Here is a 24,319-nt window from a genome sequence, read left to right on the forward strand (position 1 = left end):
TTTTTTCACTTTTTTGCCATACTTCATACATTTCACATGTCTAGATGTGAAATAAAAATAATTTGGACAATAATTGACAGATTTTTACATTTTTCAAAAATCTGTCTTTTTTCCTGACCACGGACCTTAAATGAAAACTAAAAAAATCTGAAAAGTACGAAAAAATCATACCAAATTTCTTTCACTTTTTTTGCCATAGTTCATACATTTCACATGTCTAGATGTGAAATAAAAAATAATTTGAACAATATCTGACAGGTTTTGAAATTTGTAAAAAAAAAAAACTTTCTCTCATCCTGACCGCGAAAATTAAAAAAATCTGAAAAGTACGAAAAAATCAAACCAATTTTTTTTTCACTTTTTTTGCCATAGTTCATGCACTTCACATGTCTAGACGTGAAATAAAAAATAATTTGAACAATATCTGACAGATTTTGAAATTTGTAAAAAAAAAAACTTTCTCTCATCCTGACCGCGAAAATTAAAAAAATCTGAAAAGTACGAAAAAATCAGACCAATTTTTTTTTCACTTTTTTTGCCATAGTTCATACATTTCACATGTCTAGATGTGAAATAAAAATAATTTGGACAATAATTGACAGATTTTGAAATTTGTAAAAAAAAAACTTTCTCTCATCCTGACCGCGAAAACTAAAAAAATCTGAAAAGTACGAAAAAATCAGACCAATTTTTTTTTCACTTTTTTTGCCATAGTTCATACATTTCACATGTCTAGATGTGAAATAAAAATAATTTGGACAATAATTGACAGATTTTGAAATTTGTAAAAAAAAAAACTTTCTCTCATCCTGACCGCGAAAATTAAAAAAATCTGAAAAGTACGAAAAAATCAGACCAATTTTTTTTTCACTTTTTTTGCCATAGTTCATACATTTCACATGTCTAGATGTGAAATAAAAATAATTTGGACAATAATTGACAGATTTTTACATTTTTCAAAAATCTGTCTTTTTTCCTGACCACGGACCTTAAATGAAAACTAAGAAAATCTGAAAAGTACGAAAAAATCAAACCAATTTTTTTTCACTTTTTTTGCCAGAGTTCATACATTTCACATGTCTAGATGTGAAATAAAAATGATTTGGACAATAATTGACAGATTTTTAAATTTTTCAAAAATCTGTCTTTTTTCCTGACCACGGACCTTAAATGAAAACTAAGAAAATCTGAAAAGTACGAAAAAATCAAACCAATTTTTTTTTCACTTTTTTGCCATACTTCATACATTTCACATGTCTAGATGTGAAATAAAAATAATTTGGACAATAATTGACAGATTTTTACATTTTTCAAAAATCTGTCTTTTTTCCTGACCACGGACCTTAAATGAAAACTAAGAAAATCTGAAAAGTACGAAAAAATCATACCAAATTTCTTTCACTTTTTTTGCCATAGTTCATACATTTCACATGTCTAGATGTGAAATAAAAAATAATTTGAACAATATCTGACAGGTTTTGAAATTTGTAAAAAAAAAAAACTTTCTCTCATCCTGACCGCGAAAATTAAAAAAATCTGAAAAGTACGAAAAAATCAAACCAATTTTTTTTTCACTTTTTTTGCCATAGTTCATGCACTTCACATGTCTAGACATGAAATAAAAAATAATTTGAACAATATCTGACAGATTTTGAAATTTGTAAAAAAAAAAACTTTCTCTCATCCTGACCGCGAAAATTAAAAAAATCTGAAAAGTACGAAAAAATCAGACCAATTTTTTTTTCACTTTTTTTGCCATAGTTCATACATTTCACATGTCTAGATGTGAAATAAAAATAATTTGGACAATAATTGACAGATTTTGAAATTTGTAAAAAAAAAACTTTCTCTCATCCTGACCGCGAAAACTAAAAAAATCTGAAAAGTACGAAAAAATCAGACCAATTTTTTTTTCACTTTTTTTGCCATAGTTCATACATTTCACATGTCTAGATGTGAAATAAAAATAATTTGGACAATAATTCACAGATTTTTACATTTTTCAAAAATCTGTCTTTTTTCCTGACCACGGACCTTAAATGAAAACTAAGAAAATCTGAAAAGTACGAAAAAATCAAACCAATTTTTTTTCACTTTTTTTGCCAGAGTTCATGCACTTCACATGTCTAGACATGAAATAAAAAATAATTTGAACAATATCTGACAGATTTTGAAATTTGTAAAAAAAAAAACTTTCTCTCATCCTGACCGCGAAAATTAAAAAAATCTGAAAAGTACGAAAAAATCAGACCAATTTTTTTTTCACTTTTTTTGCCATAGTTCATACATTTCACATGTCTAGATGTGAAATAAAAATAATTTGGACAATAATTGACAGATTTTTACATTTTTCAAAAATCTGTCTTTTTTCCTGACCACGGACCTTAAATGAAAACTAAAAAAATCTGAAAAGTACGAAAAAATCATACCAAATTTCTTTCACTTTTTTTGCCAGAGTTCATACATTTCACATGTCTAGATGTGAAATAAAAATAATTTGGACAATAATTGACAGATTTTTACATTTTTCAAAAATCTGTCTTTTTTCCTGACCACGGACCTTAAATGAAAACTAAAAAAATCTGAAAAGTACGAAAAAATCATACCAAATTTCTTTCACTTTTTTTGCCATAGTTCATACATTTCACATGTCTAGATGTGAAATAAAAAATAATTTGAACAATATCTGACAGGTTTTGAAATTTGTAAAAAAAAAAACTTTCTCTCATCCTGACCGCGAAAATTAAAAAAATCTGAAAAGTACGAAAAAATCAAACCAATTTTTTTTTCACTTTTTTTGCCATAGTTCATGCACTTCACATGTCTAGACATGAAATAAAAAATAATTTGAACAATATCTGACAGATTTTGAAATTTGTAAAAAAAAAAACTTTCTCTCATCCTGACCGCGAAAACTAAAAAAATCTGAAAAGTACGAAAAAATCAGACCAATTTTTTTTTCACTTTTTTGCCATAGTTCATACATTTCACATGTCTAGATGTGAAATAAAAATAATTTGGACAATAATTGACAGATTTTTACATTTTTCAAAAATCTGTCTTTTTTCCTGACCACGGACCTTAAATGAAAACTAAGAAAATCTGAAAAGTACGAAAAAATCAGACCAATTTTTTTTTCACTTTTTTTGCCATAGTTCATACATTTCACATGTCTAGATGTGAAATAAAAATAATTTGGACAATAATTGACAGATTTTTACATTTTTCAAAAATCTGTCTTTTTTCCTGACCACGGACCTTAAATGAAAACTAAGAAAATCTGAAAAGTACGAAAAAATCAAACCAATTTTTTTTCACTTTTTTTGCCAGAGTTCATACATTTCACATGTCTAGATGTGAAATAAAAATGATTTGGACAATAATTGACAGATTTTTAAATTTTTCAAAAATCTGTCTTTTTTCCTGACCACGGACCTTAAATGAAAACTAAGAAAATCTGAAAAGTACGAAAAAATCAAACCAATTTTTTTTTCACTTTTTTGCCATACTTCATACATTTCACATGTCTAGATGTGAAATAAAAATAATTTGGACAATAATTGACAGATTTTTACATTTTTCAAAAATCTGTCTTTTTTCCTGACCACGGACCTTAAATGAAAACTAAAAAAATCTGAAAAGTACGAAAAAATCATACCAAATTTCTTTCACTTTTTTTGCCATAGTTCATACATTTCACATGTCTAGATGTGAAATAAAAAATAATTTGAACAATATCTGACAGGTTTTGAAATTTGTAAAAAAAAAAACTTTCTCTCATCCTGACCGCGAAAATTAAAAAAATCTGAAAAGTACGAAAAAATCAAACCAATTTTTTTTTCACTTTTTTTGCCATAGTTCATGCACTTCACATGTCTAGACATGAAATAAAAAATAATTTGAACAATATCTGACAGATTTTGAAATTTGTAAAAAAAAAAACTTTCTCTCATCCTGACCGCGAAAACTAAAAAAATCTGAAAAGTACGAAAAAATCAGACCAATTTTTTTTTCACTTTTTTGCCATAGTTCATACATTTCACATGTCTAGATGTGAAATAAAAATAATTTGGACAATAATTGACAGATTTTTACATTTTTCAAAAATCTGTCTTTTTTCCTGACCACGGACCTTAAATGAAAACTAAGAAAATCTGAAAAGTACGAAAAAATCAAACCAATTTTTTTTCACTTTTTTTGCCAGAGTTCATACATTTCACATGTCTAGATGTGAAATAAAAATGATTTGGACAATAATTGACAGATTTTTAAATTTTTCAAAAATCTGTCTTTTTTCCTGACCACGGACCTTAAATGAAAACTAAGAAAATCTGAAAAGTACGAAAAAATCAAACCAATTTTTTTTTCACTTTTTTGCCATACTTCATACATTTCACATGTCTAGATGTGAAATAAAAATAATTTGGACAATAATTGATAGATTTTTACATTTTTCAAAAATCTGTCTTTTTTCCTGACCACGGACCTTAAATGAAAACTAAAAAAATCTGAAAAGTACGAAAAAATCATACCAAATTTCTTTCACTTTTTTTGCCATAGTTCATACATTTCACATGTCTAGATGTGAAATAAAAAATAATTTGAACAATATCTGACAGGTTTTGAAATTTGTAAAAAAAAAAACTTTCTCTCATCCTGACCGCGAAAATTAAAAAAATCTGAAAAGTACGAAAAAATCAAACCAATTTTTTTTTCACTTTTTTTGCCATAGTTCATGCACTTCACATGTCTAGACGTGAAATAAAAAATAATTTGAACAATATCTGACAGATTTTGAAATTTGTAAAAAAAAAAACTTTCTCTCATCCTGACCGCGAAAATTAAAAAAATCTGAAAAGTACGAAAAAATCAGACCAATTTTTTTTTCACTTTTTTTGCCATAGTTCATACATTTCACATGTCTAGATGTGAAATAAAAATAATTTGGACAATAATTGACAGATTTTGAAATTTGTAAAAAAAAAACTTTCTCTCATCCTGACCGCGAAAACTAAAAAAATCTGAAAAGTACGAAAAAATCAGACCAATTTTTTTTTCACTTTTTTTGCCATAGTTCATACATTTCACATGTCTAGATGTGAAATAAAAAATAATTTGAACAATATCTGACAGATTTTGAAATTTGTAAAAAAAAAAACTTTCTCTCATCCTGACCGCGAAAATTAAAAAAATCTGAAAAGTACGAAAAAATCAGACCAATTTTTTTTTCACTTGTTTTGCCATAGTTCATACATTTCACATGTCTAGATGTGAAATAAAAATAATTTGGACAATAATTGACAGATTTTTACATTTTTCAAAAATCTGTCTTTTTTCCTGACCACGGACCTTAAATGAAAACTAAGAAAATCTGAAAAGTACGAAAAAATCAAACCAATTTTTTTTCACTTTTTTTGCCAGAGTTCATGCACTTCACATGTCTAGACATGAAATAAAAAATAATTTGAACAATATCTGACAGATTTTGAAATTTGTAAAAAAAAAAACTTTCTCTCATCCTGACCGCGAAAATTAAAAAAATCTGAAAAGTACGAAAAAATCAGACCAATTTTTTTTTCACTTTTTTTGCCATAGTTCATACATTTCACATGTCTAGATGTGAAATAAAAATAATTTGGACAATAATTGACAGATTTTTACATTTTTCAAAAATCTGTCTTTTTTCCTGACCACGGACCTTAAATGAAAACTAAGAAAATCTGAAAAGTACGAAAAAATCAAACCAATTTTTTTTTCACTTTTTTGCCATACTTCATACATTTCACATGTCTAGATGTGAAATAAAAATAATTTGGACAATAATTGACAGATTTTTACATTTTTCAAAAATCTGTCTTTTTTCCTGACCACGGACCTTAAATGAAAACTAAGAAAATCTGAAAAGTACGAAAAAATCAAACCAATTTTTTTTTCACTTTTTTGCCATACTTCATACATTTCACATGTCTAGATGTGAAATAAAAATAATTTGGACAATAATTGACAGATTTTTACATTTTTCAAAAATCTGTCTTTTTTCCTGACCACGGACCTTAAATGAAAACTAAAAAAATCTGAAAAGTACGAAAAAATCATACCAAATTTCTTTCACTTTTTTTGCCATAGTTCATACATTTCACATGTCTAGATGTGAAATAAAAATAATTTGGACAATAATTGACAGATTTTTACATTTTTCAAAAATCTGTCTTTTTTCCTGACCACGGACCTTAAATGAAAACTAAGAAAATCTGAAAAGTACGAAAAAATCAAACCAATTTTTTTTTCACTTTTTTTGCCATAGTTCATGCAATTCACATGTCTAGGCATGAAATAAAAAATAATTTGAACAATATCTGACAGATTTTGAAATTTGTAAAAAAAAAAACTTTCTCTCATCCTGACCGCGAAAATTAAAAAAATCTGAAAAGTACGAAAAAATCAGACCAATTTTTTTTTCACTTTTTTTGCCATAGTTCATACATTTCACATGTCTAGATGTTAAATAAAAATAATTTGAACAATATCTGACAGGTTTTGAAATTTGTAAAAAAAAAAACTTTCTCTCATCCTGACCGCGAAAATTAAAAAAATCTGAAAAGTACGAAAAAATCAGACCAATTTTTTTTTCACTTTTTTTGCCATAGTTCATACATTTCACATGTCTAGATGTGAAATAAAAATAATTTGGACAATAATTGACAGATTTTTACATTTTTCAAAAATCTGTCTTTTTTCCTGACCACGGACCTTAAATGAAAACTAAGAAAATCTGAAAAGTACGAAAAAATCAAACCAATTTTTTTTCACTTTTTTTGCCAGAGTTCATACATTTCACATGTCTAGATGTGAAATAAAAATGATTTGGACAATAATTGACAGATTTTTAATTTTTTCAAAAATCTGTCTTTTTTCCTGACCACGGACCTTAAATGAAAACTAAGAAAATCTGAAAAGTACGAAAAAATCAAACCAATTTTTTTCACTTTTTTGCCATACTTCATACATTTCACATGTCTAGATGTGAAATAAAAAATAATTTGAACAATATCTGACAGGTTTTGAAATTTGTAAAAAAAAAAACTTTCTCTCATCCTGACCGCGAAAATTAAAAAAATCTGAAAAGTACGAAAAAATCAAACCAATTTTTTTTTCACTTTTTTTGCCATAGTTCATGCACTTCACATGTCTAGACGTGAAATAAAAAATAATTTGAACAATATCTGACAGATTTTGAAATTTGTAAAAAAAAAAACTTTCTCTCATCCTGACCGCGAAAATTAAAAAAATCTGAAAAGTACGAAAAAATCAGACCAATTTTTTTTTCACTTTTTTTGCCATAGTTCATACATTTCACATGTCTAGATGTGAAATAAAAATAATTTGGACAATAATTGACAGATTTTGAAATTTGTAAAAAAAAAACTTTCTCTCATCCTGACCGCGAAAACTAAAAAAATCTGAAAAGTACGAAAAAAATCAGACCAATTTTTTTTTCACTTTTTTTGCCATTGTTCATAAATTTCACATGTCTAGATGTGAAATAAAAATAATTTAGACAATAATTGACAGATTGTTACATTTTTCAAAAATCTGTCTTTTTTCCTGACCACGGACCTTAAATGAAAACTAAGAAAATCTGAAAAGTACGAAAAAATCAAACCAATTTTTTTTTCACTTTTTTTGCCATAGTTCATACACTTCACATGTCTAGACATGAAATAAAAAATAATTTGAACAATATCTGACAGATTTTGAAATTTGTAAAAAAAAAAACTCTCTCATCCTGACCGCGAAAATTAAAAAAATCTGAAAAGTACGAAAAAATCAGACCAATTTTTTTTTCACTTTTTTTGCCATAGTTCATACATTTCACATGTCTAGATGTGAAATAAAAATAATTTGGACAATAATTGACAGATTTTTACATTTTTCAAAAATCTGTCTTTTTTCCTGACCACGGACCTTAAATGAAAACTAAGAAAATCTGAAAAGTACGAAAAAATCAAACCAATTTTTTTTCACTTTTTTTGCCAGAGTTCATACATTTCACATGTCTAGATGTGAAATAAAAATGATTTGGACAATAATTGACAGATTTTTAAATTTTTCAAAAATCTGTCTTTTTTCCTGACCACGGACCTTAAATGAAAACTAAGAAAATCTGAAAAGTACGAAAAATTCAAACCAATTTTTTTTTCACTTTTTTGCCATACTTCATACATTTCACATGTCTAGATGTGAAATAAAAATAATTTGGACAATAATTGACAGATTTTTACATTTTTCAAAAATCTGTCTTTTTTCCTGACCACGGACCTTAAATGAAAACTAAGAAAATCTGAAAAGTACGAAAAAATCAAACCAATTTTTTTTCACTTTTTTTGCCAGAGTTCATACATTTCACATGTCTAGATGTGAAATAAAAATGATTTGGACAATAATTGACAGATTTTTAAATTTTTCAAAAATCTGTCTTTTTTCCTGACCACGGACCTTAAATGAAAACTAAAAAAATCTGAAAAGTACGAAAAAATCATACCAAATTTCTTTCACTTTTTTTGCCATAGTTCATACATTTCACATGTCTAGATGTGAAATAAAAAATAATTTGAACAATATCTGACAGGTTTTGAAATTTGTAAAAAAAAAAACTTTCTCTCATCCTGACCGCGAAAATTAAAAAAATCTGAAAAGTACGAAAAAATCAGACCAATTTTTTTTTCACTTTTTTTGCCATAGTTCATACATTTCACATGTCTAGATGTGAAATAAAAATAATTTGGACAATAATTGACAGATTTTTAAATTTTTCAAAAATCTGTCTTTTTTCCTGACCACGGACCTTAAATGAAAACTAAGAAAATCTGAAAAGTACGAAAAAATCAAACCAATTTTTTTCACTTTTTTGCCATACTTCATACATTTCACATGTCTAGATGTGAAATAAAAAAAAAAACTTTCTCTCATCCTGACCGCGAAAATTAAAAAAATCTGAAAAGTACGAAAAAATCAAACCAATTTTTTTTTCACTTTTTTTGCCATAGTTCATGCACTTCACATGTCTAGACGTGAAATAAAAAATAATTTGAACAATATCTGACAGATTTTGAAATTTGTAAAAAAAAAAACTTTCTCTCATCCTGACCGCGAAAATTAAAAAAATCTGAAAAGTACGAAAAAATCAGACCAATTTTTTTTTCACTTTTTTTGCCATAGTTCATACATTTCACATGTCTAGATGTGAAATAAAAATAATTTGGACAATAATTGACAGATTTTGAAATTTGTAAAAAAAAAACTTTCTCTCATCCTGACCGCGAAAACTAAAAAAATCTGAAAAGTACGAAAAAAATCAGACCAATTTTTTTTTCACTTTTTTTTGCCATTGTTCATACATTTCACATGTCTAGATGTGAAATAAAAATAATTTAGACAATAATTGACAGATTTTTACATTTTTCAAAAATCTGTCTTTTTTCCTGACCACGGACCTTAAATGAAAACTAAGAAAATCTGAAAAGTACGAAAAAATCAAACCAATTTTTTTTTCACTTTTTTTGCCATAGTTCATACACTTCACATGTCTAGACATGAAATAAAAAATAATTTGAACAATATCTGACAGATTTTGAAATTTGTAAAAAAAAAAACTCTCTCATCCTGACCGCGAAAATTAAAAAAATCTGAAAAGTACGAAAAAATCAGACCAATTTTTTTTTCACTTTTTTTGCCATAGTTCATACATTTCACATGTCTAGATGTGAAATAAAAATAATTTGGACAATAATTGACAGATTTTTACATTTTTCAAAAATCTGTCTTTTTTCCTGACCACGGACCTTAAATGAAAACTAAGAAAATCTGAAAAGTACGAAAAAATCAAACCAATTTTTTTTCACTTTTTTTGCCAGAGTTCATACATTTCACATGTCTAGATGTGAAATAAAAATGATTTGGACAATAATTGACAGATTTTTAAATTTTTCAAAAATCTGTCTTTTTTCCTGACCACGGACCTTAAATGAAAACTAAGAAAATCTGAAAAGTACGAAAAAATCAAACCAATTTTTTTTTCACTTTTTTGCCATACTTCATACATTTCACATGTCTAGATGTGAAATAAAAATAATTTGGACAATAATTGACAGATTTTGAAATTTGTAAAAAAAAAACTTTCTCTCATCCTGACCGCGAAAACTTAAAAAATCTGAAAAGTACGAAAAAATCAGACCAATTTTTTTTTCACTTTTTTTGCCATAGTTCATGCACTTCACATGTCTAGACATGAAATAAAAAATAATTTGAACAATATCTGACAGATTTTGAAATTTGTAAAAAAAAAACTTTCTCTCATCCTGACCGCGAAAATTAAAAAAATCTGAAAAGTACGAAAAAATCAGACCAATTTTTTTTTCACTTTTTTTGCCATAGTTCATACATTTCACATGTCTAGATGTGAAATAAAAATAATTTGGACAATAATTGACAGATTTTTACATTTTTCAAAAATCTGTCTTTTTTCCTGACCACGGACCTTAAATGAAAACTAAGAAAATCTGCAAAGTACGAAAAAATCAAACCAAATTTCTTTCACTTTTTTTGCCATAGTTCATACATTTCACATGTCTAGATGTGAAATAAAAAATAATTTGAACAATATCTGACAGGTTTTGAAATTTGTAAAAAAAAAAACTTTCTCTCATCCTGACCACGAAAATTAAAAAAATCTGAAAAGTACGAAAAAATCAACCCAATTTTTTTTTCACTTTTTTTGCCATAGTTCATGCACTTCACATGTCTAGACGTGAAATAAAAAATAATTTGAACAATATCTGACAGATTTTGAAATTTGTAAAAAAAAAAACTTTCTCTCATCCTGACCGCGAAAATTAAAAAAATCTGAAAAGTACGAAAAAATCAGACCAATTTTTTTTTCACTTTTTTTGCCATAGTTCATACATTTCACATGTCTAGATGTGAAATATAAATATAATTTGGACAATAATTGACAGATTTTGAAATTTGTAAAAAAAAACTTTCTCTCATCCTGACCGCGAAAACTTAAAAAATCTGAAAAGTACGAAAAAATCAGACCAATTTTTTTTTCACTTTTTTTGCCATAGTTCATACATTTCACATGTCTAGATGTGAAATAAAAATAATTTGAACAATAATTGACAGATTTTGAAATTTGTAAAAAAAAAACTTTCTCTCATCCTGACCGCGAAAACTAAAAAAATCTGAAAACTACGAAAAAATCAGACCAATTTTTTTTTCACTTTTTTTGCCATAGTTCATACATTTCACATGTCTAGATGTGAAATAAAAATAATTTGGACAATAATTGACAGATTTTGAAATTTGTAAAAAAAAAAACTTTCTCTCATCCTGACCGCGAAAACTAAAAAAATCTGAAAAGTACGAAAAAATCAGACCAATTTTTTTTTCACTTTTTTTGCCATAGTTCATACATTTCACATGTCTAGATGTGAAATAAAAATAATTTGGACAATAATTGACAGATTTTTACATTTTTCAAAAATCTGTCTTTTTTCCTGACCACGGACCTTAAATGAAAACTAAGAAAATCTGAAAAGTACGAAAAAATCAAACCAATTTTTTTTTCACTTTTTTTGCCATAGTTCATACACTTCACATGTCTAGACATGAAATAAAAAATAATTTGAACAATATCTGACAGATTTTGAAATTTGTAAAAAAAAAAACTTTCTCTCATCCTGACAGAGAAAATTAAAAAAATCTGAAAAGTACGAAAAAATCAGACCAATTTTTTTTTCACTTTTTTTGCCATAGTTCATACATTTCACATGTCTAGATGTGAAATAAAAATAATTTGGACAATAACTGACAGATTTTGAAATTTGTAAGAAAAAAAACTTTCTCTCATCCTGACCGCGAAAATTAAAAAAATCTGAAAAGTACGAAAAAATCAAACCAAATTTCTTTCACTTTTTTTGGCATAGTTCATACATTTCACATGTCTAGATGTGAAATATAAATATAATTTGGACAATAATTGACAGATTTTGAAATTTGTAAAAAAAAACTTTCTCTCATCCTGACCGCGAAAACTTAAAAAATCTGAAAAGTACGAAAAAATCAGACCAATTTTTTTTTCACTTTTTTTGCCATAGTTCATGCACTTCACATGTCTAGACATTAAATAAAAAATAATTTGAACAATATCTGACAGATTTTGAAATTTGTAAGAAAAAAAACTTTCTCTCATCCTGACCGCGAAAATTAAAAAAATCTGAAAAGTACGAAAAAATCAAACCAAATTTCTTTCACTTTTTTTGGCATAGTTCATACATTTCACATGTCTAGATGTGAAATATAAATATAATTTGGACAATAATTGACAGATTTTGAAATTTGTAAAAAAAAACTCTCTCATCCTGACCGCGAAAACTTAAAAAATCTGAAAAGTACGAAAAAATCAGACCAATTTTTTTTTCACTTTTTTTGCCATAGTTCATACATTTCACATGTCTAGATGTGAAATAAAAATAATTTGGACAATAATTGACAGATTTTTACATTTTTCAAAAATCTGTCTTTTTTCCTGACCACGGACCTTAAATGAAAACTCAGAAAATCTGAAAAGTACGACAAAATCAAACCAATTTTTTTTTCACTTTTTTTGCCATATTTCATGCACTTCATATGTCTAGACATGAAATAAAAAATAATTTGAACAATATCTGACAGATTTTGAAATTTGTAAAAAAAAAACTTTCTCTCATCCTGACCGCGAAAATTAAAAAAATCTGAAAAGTACGAAAAAATCAGACCAATTTTTTTTTCACTTTTTTTGCCATAGTTCATGCACTTCACATGTCTAGACAATAAATAAAAAATAATTTGAACAATATCTGACAGATTTTGAAATTTGTAAGAAAAAAAACTTTCTCTCATCCTGACCGCGAAAATTAAAAAAATCTGAAAAGTACGAAAAAATCAAACCAAATTTCTTTCACTTTTTTTGCCATAGTTCATACATTTCACATGTCTAGATGTGAAATATAAATATAATTTGGACAATAATTGACAGATTTTGAAATTTGTAAAAAAAAACTTTCTCTCATCCTGACCGCGAAAACTTAAAAAATCTGAAAAGTACGAAAAAATCAGACCAATTTTTTTTTCACTTTTTTTGCCATAGTTCATGCACTTCACATGTCTAGACATTAAATAAAAAATAATTTGAACAATATCTGACAGATTTTGAAATTTGTAAGAAAAAAAACTTTCTCTCATCCTGACCGCGAAAATTAAAAAAATCTGAAAAGTACGAAAAAATCAAACCAAATTTCTTTCACTTTTTTTGGCATAGTTCATACATTTCACATGTCTAGATGTGAAATATAAATATAATTTGGACAATAATTGACAGATTTTGAAATTTGTAAAAAAAAACTTTCTCTCATCCTGACCGCGAAAACTTAAAAAATCTGAAAAGTACGAAAAAATCAGACCAATTTTTTTTTCACTTTTTTTGCCATAGTTCATACATTTCACATGTCTAGATGTGAAATAAAAATAATTTGGACAATAATTGACAGATTTTTACATTTTTCAAAAATCTGTCTTTTTTCCTGACCACGGACCTTAAATGAAAACTAAGAAAATCTGAAAAGTACGAAAAAAACAAACCAATTTTTTTTTCACTTTTTTTGCCATAGTTCATACATTTCACATGTCTAGATGTGAAATAAAAATAATTTGGACAATAATTGACAGATTTTTACATTTTTCAAAAATCTGTCTTTTTTCCTGACCACGGACCTTAAATGAAAACTAAGAAAATCTGAAAAGTACGACAAAATCAAACCAATTTTTTTTTCACTTTTTTTGCCATAGTTCATACACTTCACATGTCTAGACATGAAATAAAAAATAATTTGAACAATATCTGACAGATTTTGAAATTTGTAAAAAAAAAAACTTTCTCTCATCCTGACAGAGAAAATTAAAAAAATCTGAAAAGTACGAAAAAATCAGACCAATTTTTTTTTCACTTTTTTTGCCATAGTTCATACATTTCACATGTCTAGACATTAAATAAAAAATAATTTGAACAATATCTGACAGATTTTGAAATTTGTAAGAAAAAAAACTTTCTCTCATCCTGATCGCGAAAATTAAAAAAATCTGAAAAGTACGAAAAAATCAAACCAAATTTCTTTCACTTTTTTTGCCATAGTTCATACATTTCACATGTCTAGATGTGAAATATAAATATAATTTGGACAATAATTGACAGATTTTGAAATTTGTAAAAAAAAAACTTTCTCTCATCCTGACCGCGAAAACTTAAAAAATCTGAAAAGTACGAAAAAATCAGACCAATTTTTTTTTCACTTTTTTTGCCATAGTTCATGCACTTCACATGTCTAGACATGAAATAAAAAATAATTTGAACAATATCTGACAGATTTTGAAATTTGTAAAAAAAAAAACTTTCTCTCATCCTGACAGAGAAAATTAAAAAAATCTGAAAAGTACGAAAAAATCAAACCAATTTTTTTTTTCACTTTTTTGCCATAGTTCATACATTTCACATGTCTAGATGTGAAATAAAAATAATTTGGACAATAATTGACAGATTTTGATTTTTTTCAAAAATCTGTCTTTTTTCCTGACCTTAAATGAAAACTAAGAAAATCTGAAAAGTACGAAAAAAATCAAACCAATTTATTTTTTCACTTTTTTGCCATAGTTCATACATTTCACATGTCTAGATGTGAAATAAAAATAATTTGGACAATAATTGACAGATTTTGATTTTTTTCAAAAATCTGTCTTTTTTCCTGACCACGGACCTTAAATGAAAACTAAGAAAATCTGAAAAGTACGAAAAAATCAAACCAAATTTCTTTCACTTTTTTTGCCATAGTTCATGCATTTCACATGTCTAGAAGTTAAATAAAAAATAATATCATTGTGGCGCTGGCACAATGCTTCAATTGCTTTGCACAGCGACGTCTAGTCCATTGTGCTACGGGAGCGCTGCTTAATGTAGTGCTCGGTGTTCTATCCATTATTACGGTCTCGTGACGCTGGCCTTAGCGTGTGTAGGCCAAAGGCCGTCCTCGTAAAAAAATGATTTTTATTTCTCTGGCTGTTGCAATTGATATCAGTGGTTAATATGAGTGCCCTCAGTAAACAGCGCAACAAACAGACAGCAAACAGTTAGAAACAGTCACGCAATTGGCTTCTTAAGAGATCGCACGCACGCACGCTCTCGCGATTGCACTGACTAGGCTACCGGATACCGGTAAAATTAACGGGAGACCGCGGTGGTCACGTGACCAAGCAGGATTAGAACCTGTGACGCTGGCACAATGCTTCAAGTGCTTTGCACAGTGACTACTCCATTGTGCTACGGGAGCGCTGTTTAATGTAGTGCTCGGTGTTCTATCCATTATGACAGTCTGGTGATGCTGGCCGTAGCGTGTGTAGGCCTAAGGCAGTCCTCGTAAAAAATGATATTTATTTCTCTGGCTGTTGCAATTGATATCAGTGGTTAATATGAGTGCCCTCAGTAAACAGCGCAACAAACAGACAGCAAACAGTTAGAAACAGTCATGCAATTGGCTTCTTAAGAGATCGCACGCACGCACGCTTTCGCGATCCGCGATTGCACTGACTAGGCTACCGGACACCAGTAAAATTAACGGGAGACCGCGGGGGTCACGTCATGAAGCAGGATTAGAACCTGTGACGCTGGCACAATGCTTCAAGTGCTTTGCACAGCGACGTCTAGTCCATTGTGCTACGGGAGCTGCTTAATGTAGTGCTCGGTGTTCTATCCATTATGACAGTCTCGTGACGCTGGCCGTAGCGTGTGTAGGCCAAAGGCCGTCCTCGTAAAAAAATATTTTTATTTCTTAAGATATCGCACGCACGCACGCATGCACGCACGATCTCGCGATCGCACTGACTAGGCTACCGGACACCGGTAAAATTAACGGGAGACCGCGGTGGTCACGTCACCAAGCAGGATTAGAACCTGTGACGCTGGCACAATGCTTCACAGCGACTACTCCATTGTGCTACGGGAGAGCTTTTTAATGTAGTGCTCAGTGTTCTATCAATTATGACAGTCTCGTGACGCTGGCCGTATAGCGTTTGTAAACCAAAGGCCCTCCTTCTCGTAAAAAATGATTTTTATTTCTCTGGCTGTTGCAATTGATATCAGTGGTTAATATGAGTGCCCTCAGTAAACAGTGCAACAAACAGACAGCAAACAGTTAGAAACAGTCACGCAATTGGCTTCTTAAGAGATCACACGCACGCACGCAGGCACGATGTCGCGATCCGCGATTGCATAGGCTACCGGACACCGGTAAAAATAACGGGAGACCGCGGTGGTCACGTCACCAAGCAGGATTAGAACCTGTGACACTGGCACAATGCTTCAAGTGCTTTGCATAGCGACTACTCCATTGTGCTATGCAGGGGCGCAGGAGGCACGGGGGATGTGGGGGATGTGTCCCACGCAGTGCTGAAGAGACAGCCGTCGTCCCCCTCACTTTTGATAAGGAAAAAAAGCCTTATATACAGTTGGCAGTGCTTCGACTTGGCCAGCTTCACTCGCGGTCCGCGCGTGGGATCATTTTAATTTGTATTTTTCCAGTGAGACGCTGCAACAACCCAAACAACCGGTAGATGGCTCAAGTGAGCAGGGTGTCTCGTAAAAAGAAATGGAGCCTGGAAAACCCTACACAGACTTTACTACAGACTTTAGCAGACTGGTTTAGAAATAATGTAATAGCCAGAAATATGCCTGCCCTGCCCTAATAAAGAAATATTTGGTTAACTGCGAGTGAATCCCGTTTGCAGCCATAGAGACGCAGGACAAATCAAACATTCTGGTTTTCTCCGAGTGCAACGATGATAGACAGACATCATTTGGACAAAATATAGAGTATTAACCTCCGTTGCTCAGCCAAATGCTTTCCTGTTACGTCCTGTTATCACGGAGTTACAGGCGATAAACGATTTTTGATGGTCACAAGTTTACTTCATTAGGGACTGTTCGTTATTTATTTAAGGGGCTACCAGAGGAGTTTTGGGAGCATTAGTCCAAAAAGACGTGACCCTCCCTCGCCAGCAATACATTTTTCTATGACCCTCCAAAGTGATTAGGAAAAAATCACTGTCAACTTTTTCCGGGTTTATCGCCTACTGTATTTTAACGTTTTCACATATTTGGCCATAAGCCGTTTATCATCACGAAACCAAACTACAAAGGCGAACACTTTAACAGGGGGAATTAATTGGGCATGAATCATGCTGAACGCTATTTCGCTACCTTAGAATAATAAGGTTCTATCTGCGTTTTGAGTAGGTACAACCGGGACGATTGAAACAGGGACGAATGAAACATTCCGGTTTTCTCTGAGTGCAAAGATGATAGACAGTCATCATTTGGACAAAACATGGAGCATATTAACCTCCGTTGCTCAGCCAAATGCCTTCCTGTTACGTCCTGGTATCACGGAGTTACAAGTGATAAACGATTTTTGATGGTCACAAGTTTACTTCATTAGCGGTTTATTTTTTTGGATTATTAAAGAGTGTTTTTCATTTAAAGGTTTGACTTTGTGCTTATTCAGTAGAGCATTTAGTGCTCTCCCCAATCACAGACGTTCACATTGCATGTTTGTTTGTAATGGATGCAACTGCGAGATAGGCTAATGAGTTGTTAACAGAACCAAGACATATAGCCCAGCAGCAATCTAGGGACTGATCGTTATTTATTGAAGGGGCCAATTTTGAGTGCTTCAGTTGGAAGTTGCATGACCCTCTCTTGCCTGCTAGAAATTGTTCAATGACCCTCCGACAGAATTGTTAAAAAAGACATGACCCTCCCCTGCCAATTGTCTTCCGCCCGCGCCACAACCACACACTTTGTGATAACGTTCTTAAATCAATCTTTCCCGTGAGCACGCATGCTACCAGTCCTTCCTTTTCAAATGTGTTGCGCCTGTTTGCACAATTTCACAAATAATCATATGTGATTAATAGTATGACAAATAATCCCTGTGCACGGGGACCGAAACAATGCAGGCCAACTTTTTCCGTGTTTATCACGTATTTCAACTTTCCCCGCTGTCTTGCCGTTTTAATGTTTTCCCGTAGAATATCCCATATTTGAATACTCTCATAACAGCCCTGCCATCGGGCCTGTCTCTGTGTTGCCCTGTTGCTACCCCTTGCCCTTCCAACGAAACAGATGTCTTTGGGTACTTGGAACATAATACATTTGACAAAGGACAGATGAATGTTGCTAGTGACAAAATATTAACTTTCAGTGTTTTACGATGTCTTTGTCATGGGGAAGTGTTTTTCCCCATGCATTTATTAGGTTACTGTCAGTGATTGCCGTGAGAGAAGCGGGTTCTGTGTTTCGTTCATGTCAGTGACTGACGCGAGAGAAGCGGGGTCTGTGTTGTGTTGTGTTGCATTGCGTTAATTTATTTTCATTGGGCATACCGTGCCGTGCCGTCCACAGCTCTTCAGTTCTGACAAAGCCAAAATTACTCATTTTGAAACAATGAGTGCAGGAAGCACGTTTGTATGGTTATATTGCTTGACGGGGGTGGGTGTCCCAAGCAGCTTTCAGCCATAAGGCTACTTTGAGAACATTTCAATTCACCCGACACTAATATTCAAAATGTTGAAAACTATTTCGGCATAGCCTATAAAGCAGTTTAATTAAATGGAATGTTAGTTGTAAACAAACAAGCTACTTGGTGAGGCTTGGCCTCACAGATGCGCTCGTGCCTTTTAGATGGCAGGAAAAATCTTCACGATAGGCCTATTAACTAACCACCCGATTCACGTTGGCTGGGGGGAAGGGGGGCCATCAGACAATTGTGCCCAGTTAATCCGGCCCTTCCCCCAAAAAATCACACCTTCCCACCTCTGACAGCTTAAAAGAAGTCAAGAGGACTCCTTACTCACAGACCTATTCACAAACCTGCGGTTTTGAAATCCTATGCAGCTACAGGAGCTTCCAATCGCGAGGAAGCAATTTTGCATTGTAGGCATAACTAACATGCAATACCGCCGCCAACAACAACCAAAACTAGGCTAATCATTGTCAACATGTAAATTAAATGTAACATTATTGTGAATCAAATTAAAATGTTCTCTTTTGCAAACGTGCTAACTGGCGAATTTAGGAGCAACTCCTAAAAATAATGGGCGTGTCACTCCTAACTTTAGGACTCCTAATTGTTTCACAAAAAGTAATTCACGAAGCATTTTAGACCTAAAAGTAGCACCAAAGTCTGGGACAGCTTAAGTCGAGAGGACTCCTAACTCACTAAGACCTATTCATAAACAGCTTTTTTGTGGCATTTTACGTTGCGATGTTTTGAAATAGCCTATGCGCAACAGGAGCTTCCAATCGCAAGGGAACAATTTTGCATTCATAAAAGGGATGCAATAACGCCACCAACAACAACCAAAACTACTCATTGTTAACATGTAAATGAAATGTAACGTTTCATTGTGAATCAAATTAAAATGTTCTCCTCTTTGCAAACGTAGCCTAGGGATATGGTGACAGATTAATTTAATAATTTTGCAAACTAAGGTAGGCTACTGCATCAATCCATAGGCCTATCCCTTATGTCATCGTAAGGGAGGTGTTTGGAATCATGCCCGCGTTACAATCATCAGCCAATCAGCCAATCAAGGTGGTCACGCTTGCCCATTTACCCAAATTAATGGTCGAATATTACTGATGATCATTGTTATTTAAGAACATGCAGTGTGCGTAGGGTACCAAAAACATCTTGCTCGTAAAAAAGCATCATAACGCACATTCTGGCGGGTCTGTTATTTACTGTAGGCTGCGCAAACCACATGCCTTTATTTTGGGCAAGCCTGCATTCATTCATTCATTCAACCTTTATTTATTCTCGGAGGGTCATTGAGGGAAGCCCTCATTTTCAATGAAGCCGAAATTACAGAAGCGAAGCAAAGTGCTCCACAAACAAGACAACATTCGAGGCCTTTTGTTGAAGAATTTTATATAAAGCCTGCGCTGACAGTAATCCTCCTGCCCCTGATAGGCCTACCACAGCTGTGGATAGTGTGGAATGTTCAAGTAATAACACAATCCAATGTGTGTCTCAATTGTCCCCCGCTGACCACCTCACACATTTCTCTAGATTTTGCAACGAACTTACATGACACAATGCCATAAAATATGCCAGTTTTAGGACACAGAATAATGTTTGTAATGATACCAGGTAGGCCAGGTATTGTCGAAGGTGCATGGTGAAGTGAAAGTCTTACTTTGGAAAACAAACATTTGTCGATATCATCGCCGATCATCAGAATATTGCAACAGATTCTGTGTTCTGGACTGTAGGTAAATTGTTAAGCCAGTGGTTCTCAAACTTTTATTTCATTCCCCACTTTGATCAAGGGGCATGACTGATGAGAGTGGAGATAACGTGTTATCCCGAGGCTTTTGCAAGTCAGCATCTTCGACAGTAGTCTATTAAAAATATACGTTTTCGATGTCCCAAACGGAGAGCCATACTTTATTGTTTTTAACGATCTCTATGCTACTCACAAAAATGTAGGCATGGGGACATGATGAAGTAGGTTATCCAACTGTCGTGTGTGAACTTATTGTGATTACGAGCCAGTGGTTTTCAAACATTATGCGTGACTCGGACATCTAACTAAATGCAACAGGCTCATATAGTCCTCGCATTCGCAAAATGAGGACCAGTGTTTTGTCAAATTGCAAATAGCTATTCGTTTTAACTATTTTTTTTATGATAGTAGCCTATACAAAAAGCACTTCATACTATCTTAATCTTGGAATATGGGGAGGGAAGTGGCGCGTCTACAGTCAGCCAAATATGAATGTAATTCTGCGGCATAAAGCAGATGTAATTGTTTATTGTACAGAAAAATAAAAATGACATGTCAAGCAGTCAATTGACTACATTGCAGTCAAGAAGTCGGGCAAATTAATTTACGAAACCAAAACGTGGGTCATAGTTGTCTAAGCCTCTATTGCGTAGCCTGTTAAAAACGTCGCCAGATAGTATTAAATCGGCAACAACATTGTTTTCTGCAGAAGCCTACCCAAGGCTACAGATTAATTCTGAACAGTTATTTCTCTACTGGCTCAATTATCACACCACTGTTTTGATTTGCGTAGTTGCGTTAACCCCAACACTGACAATAATGTAGACAGCAAATTTCGATTTCGATTTTCATGTAGTCAAGCCTTAAGCCATACCCAAGTAGCCTAAATCAAGGTAATGTTTAATTATGCATGATTTATTTTGTTATTGAATTCGTAGGCTGGGATTAGTCTCGGCAACAATTATGTAAGGGACGGCAGGCAGAGCGATGTACAGTGGCAGAGCGACGCACAGTGGCTGAAAGTGGTACTAAAGCTTCACGCCGCGTAATGCGCGAATGAAGTGGTCATTTGAAAGCGATGCCCACTGTACGCTAAATAAATAATAACCTATAGGGTTTGCGCTAACTATGTAAAACTCCCCATTAACAGCATCACATCACTAACCACAGCCATCTACAGTACTGTAAGACTGCACAATCTCATATTCACTCTGTTGGATATCTGAAGCCAGTTTGTCTACTAACAACCATCATTAGAGATGCTTTTCGTTGAAAAAGTGTCGGGATTTCCACCGCTGTTTATTGCGAGACAAGGTAGCCATTCATTGAATAGGGGTTGTGCTGTAATAGAAACCTTTTTGCATAGCCAAGTAGCCTAAATTGAGTTATTGTTTAATTATGCATGATTTAGTAGGCTACTTTTTATTAAATTCGTAGGCTGGAATGCCTTGAGTCACGCAACAATTAAATGTAGTAGGCTTCAGCCTCTGGCAATTAGCTCGAAAAGGGCGGCAAGACAATGAGCTTGAGAACGTGTGTTGGAGACCCATGGTAGGAAAACGACTTTATTAGGCCTAATCCAACCAACAATATAATAAAATATTAAGAAGAGGTGTTATTTCATTGACTTAAATCGAAGCAATGTCTTCTAGTGCTGGTGGACTGATGGCAATTGCTGGTATGGTATAGGCAAATATGGGAACCTGCCTTTATTTGTCCGGCCAGGGCTCGAATTACGTGGGAGCCAGAGGGAGCCGAGCTCCCATAGAGTGACGACTGGCTCCCATGAAAGCAACAAAGTCAAAAACCTGAGGGGGTCTCTCATATCTGAAGGTGTCTGGCATTGTAATTTAATCTTAAACAACCGCTCATTAAAGACCATTAAAGACGTTAAATTAAAATATAGGCTACTACGGGACGTAGACCTACACTACGCTCTTGAACGCAGCATGACACTTCACCACCACACCACTAGACTATATGAGCAAACCGTATCGATTTGACAGCACTCGCAAATCTGAAGAAGTCACCCTGCTTTGATGTGAGTGTTTTGTCTATTTGCATATGTAACTTGCGTTGTGTTTTACTGGTGATACACTCGGAAATGATGATGGTAGATGAAGCAGGTTTATTGGTCTGCATGGGTCAGGAAATATAACATGAGGGAAGACAGTGAGATCTGGTCCGCCTGCAGCAGTTAACTTCTCTTCTGCTCTCAGACACAATTCTATTAGGCTACTACACTAAGTATCTAAGCATATGGTTATTTCATTTCAGGTCCAGTATGAGGTGAGGTGTGTCAATAAAATAATACAAAATAAATTCCAAAAGGGAATAATGTGGCATAAAAACATGAGTGTGAATGTGTAAATGTATGTAACTGTATGAGTAAACTACTTATATATCTAATCTGTTGAAATCTGTTATATTTCTAATTAGATCTAATTATATTCTTACATGGGGGTGATCATCCAGTATGATAAAATAAATATAAACAGTAGAATATGCAAACATTCAATCAGAGAGTGAATTCGATATACCACATACAAATACAAACACTACTTCATCTATTTTCATTAGTAAACACGCAAAACAGCGCTCATAAAAAGGTAAACACTCCACTCTTGTGGTGATACAGCGGTACTGCATTTAGAACGCTACAAAGACGTTAATGGCTAGTCATTCTAGCTCGCGAATGCTAGCCATGCTACGAGTGAAACATAAAACATTCACGAAACATAAAATCAAAACAACAAATACAATCGGTTACCTGCATGGGTCAGGAAATATAACATGAGGGAAGACAGTGAGATCTGGTCCGCCTGAACAAAATAAATGTGATATTAAAATTTGCACTAAAGCCATACGATCGTGCTTCAAGGTCAACCGAAAATACAAAACCAAATAAAAGTTACAAGACAATACAAAACATCGCTGAAACGCGAGTTATGTGGATGAACATACATAATGATTTTAACAATAGATATAGGACATATATAATACAATTTATAACACTTTTAATGACTTTTAATGCGGACCCTCATTTGCCCAGCTTACCTGCAGCAGTTAACTTCTCTTCTGCTGCAGGACACCCACAATGCAACTACTGTACAGAATAATTCCAAAATAAAAGTCTTGACCCATTTAGCAGGATTTAACAATAACTATATGGAGCACTTTATTAACACCGTTACACATAGGCGTTCATTGGGCTAGCCTACGTGGTTTGATACGTGCTGAAAAGTCCTGTTTGCTGTTGAACTTGCGCTTTACCTATTCTATGTTGATTGACAAAGCCATACATTATGGCCCATAATGCAGCCTACAATGATAGTGTTGTCTGATGATCTAGCTATCCTCTGCCATTCAGAGCTCCGGAATGTTCCCAGCTATTTTGAAACACCTGTTAGCAATCTCTGATGTCGGAATATTCAATGGCTACCCGACAATATCTCAGTGCAAACTCCAAAATTGTTCGTCTATTAATTTTCCACGGTTCAACACATTAGCCTACTAGAACATAGTTTGGCTGGCTTTATTCATTTCTGCCAGTTAGTGCTTTTTCCCCTGTGTATAAGTTACACTACATGCATTATTGTGTTTGACACTGAGGATAGCCTATCTGAGACGGTGGTCTGGTTTAAATGAGTTACGTTGTGAAATTGAGAATGGCACAGACTAAATTGTTTAGTCTGTTTCTTTGTATTGTGAAATTGAATTGAGATATGGACTATTATAATCAATAATATGTTGAAATGAATTAAAAGTAATCAATTTCTATGAAAAATCTATGTCTGTTGTATGCTTGTGTCAAGGTAAAGCCTAGGCCTACCGTGCGCATATACTGTACTGCGCAAAAGTGCCACTTGCGCCTAGGCTATTTCAT

At 32.4% G+C, this 24,319-nt stretch overlaps 1 long non-coding RNA gene across 1 annotated transcript; it reads right to left on the bottom strand.

Moving 5' to 3' along the window:
- Positions 1–22,544: 22,544 nt before the first annotated feature.
- LOC121700401 lies at positions 22,545–23,621 on the bottom strand. Its single transcript, XR_006027221.1, has 2 exons — positions 23,491–23,621; positions 22,545–23,255 (listed from the first exon to the last, which is right to left on the bottom strand). It is a non-coding gene; the product is annotated as an uncharacterized LOC121700401 (long non-coding RNA).
- Between the last annotated feature and the right edge of the window lie 698 nt (positions 23,622–24,319).

This window comes from Alosa sapidissima, chromosome 24 (assembly GCF_018492685.1).
Source record: "Alosa sapidissima isolate fAloSap1 chromosome 24, fAloSap1.pri, whole genome shotgun sequence".
NCBI classification, from domain to species: domain Eukaryota; kingdom Metazoa; phylum Chordata; class Actinopteri; order Clupeiformes; family Clupeidae; genus Alosa; species Alosa sapidissima.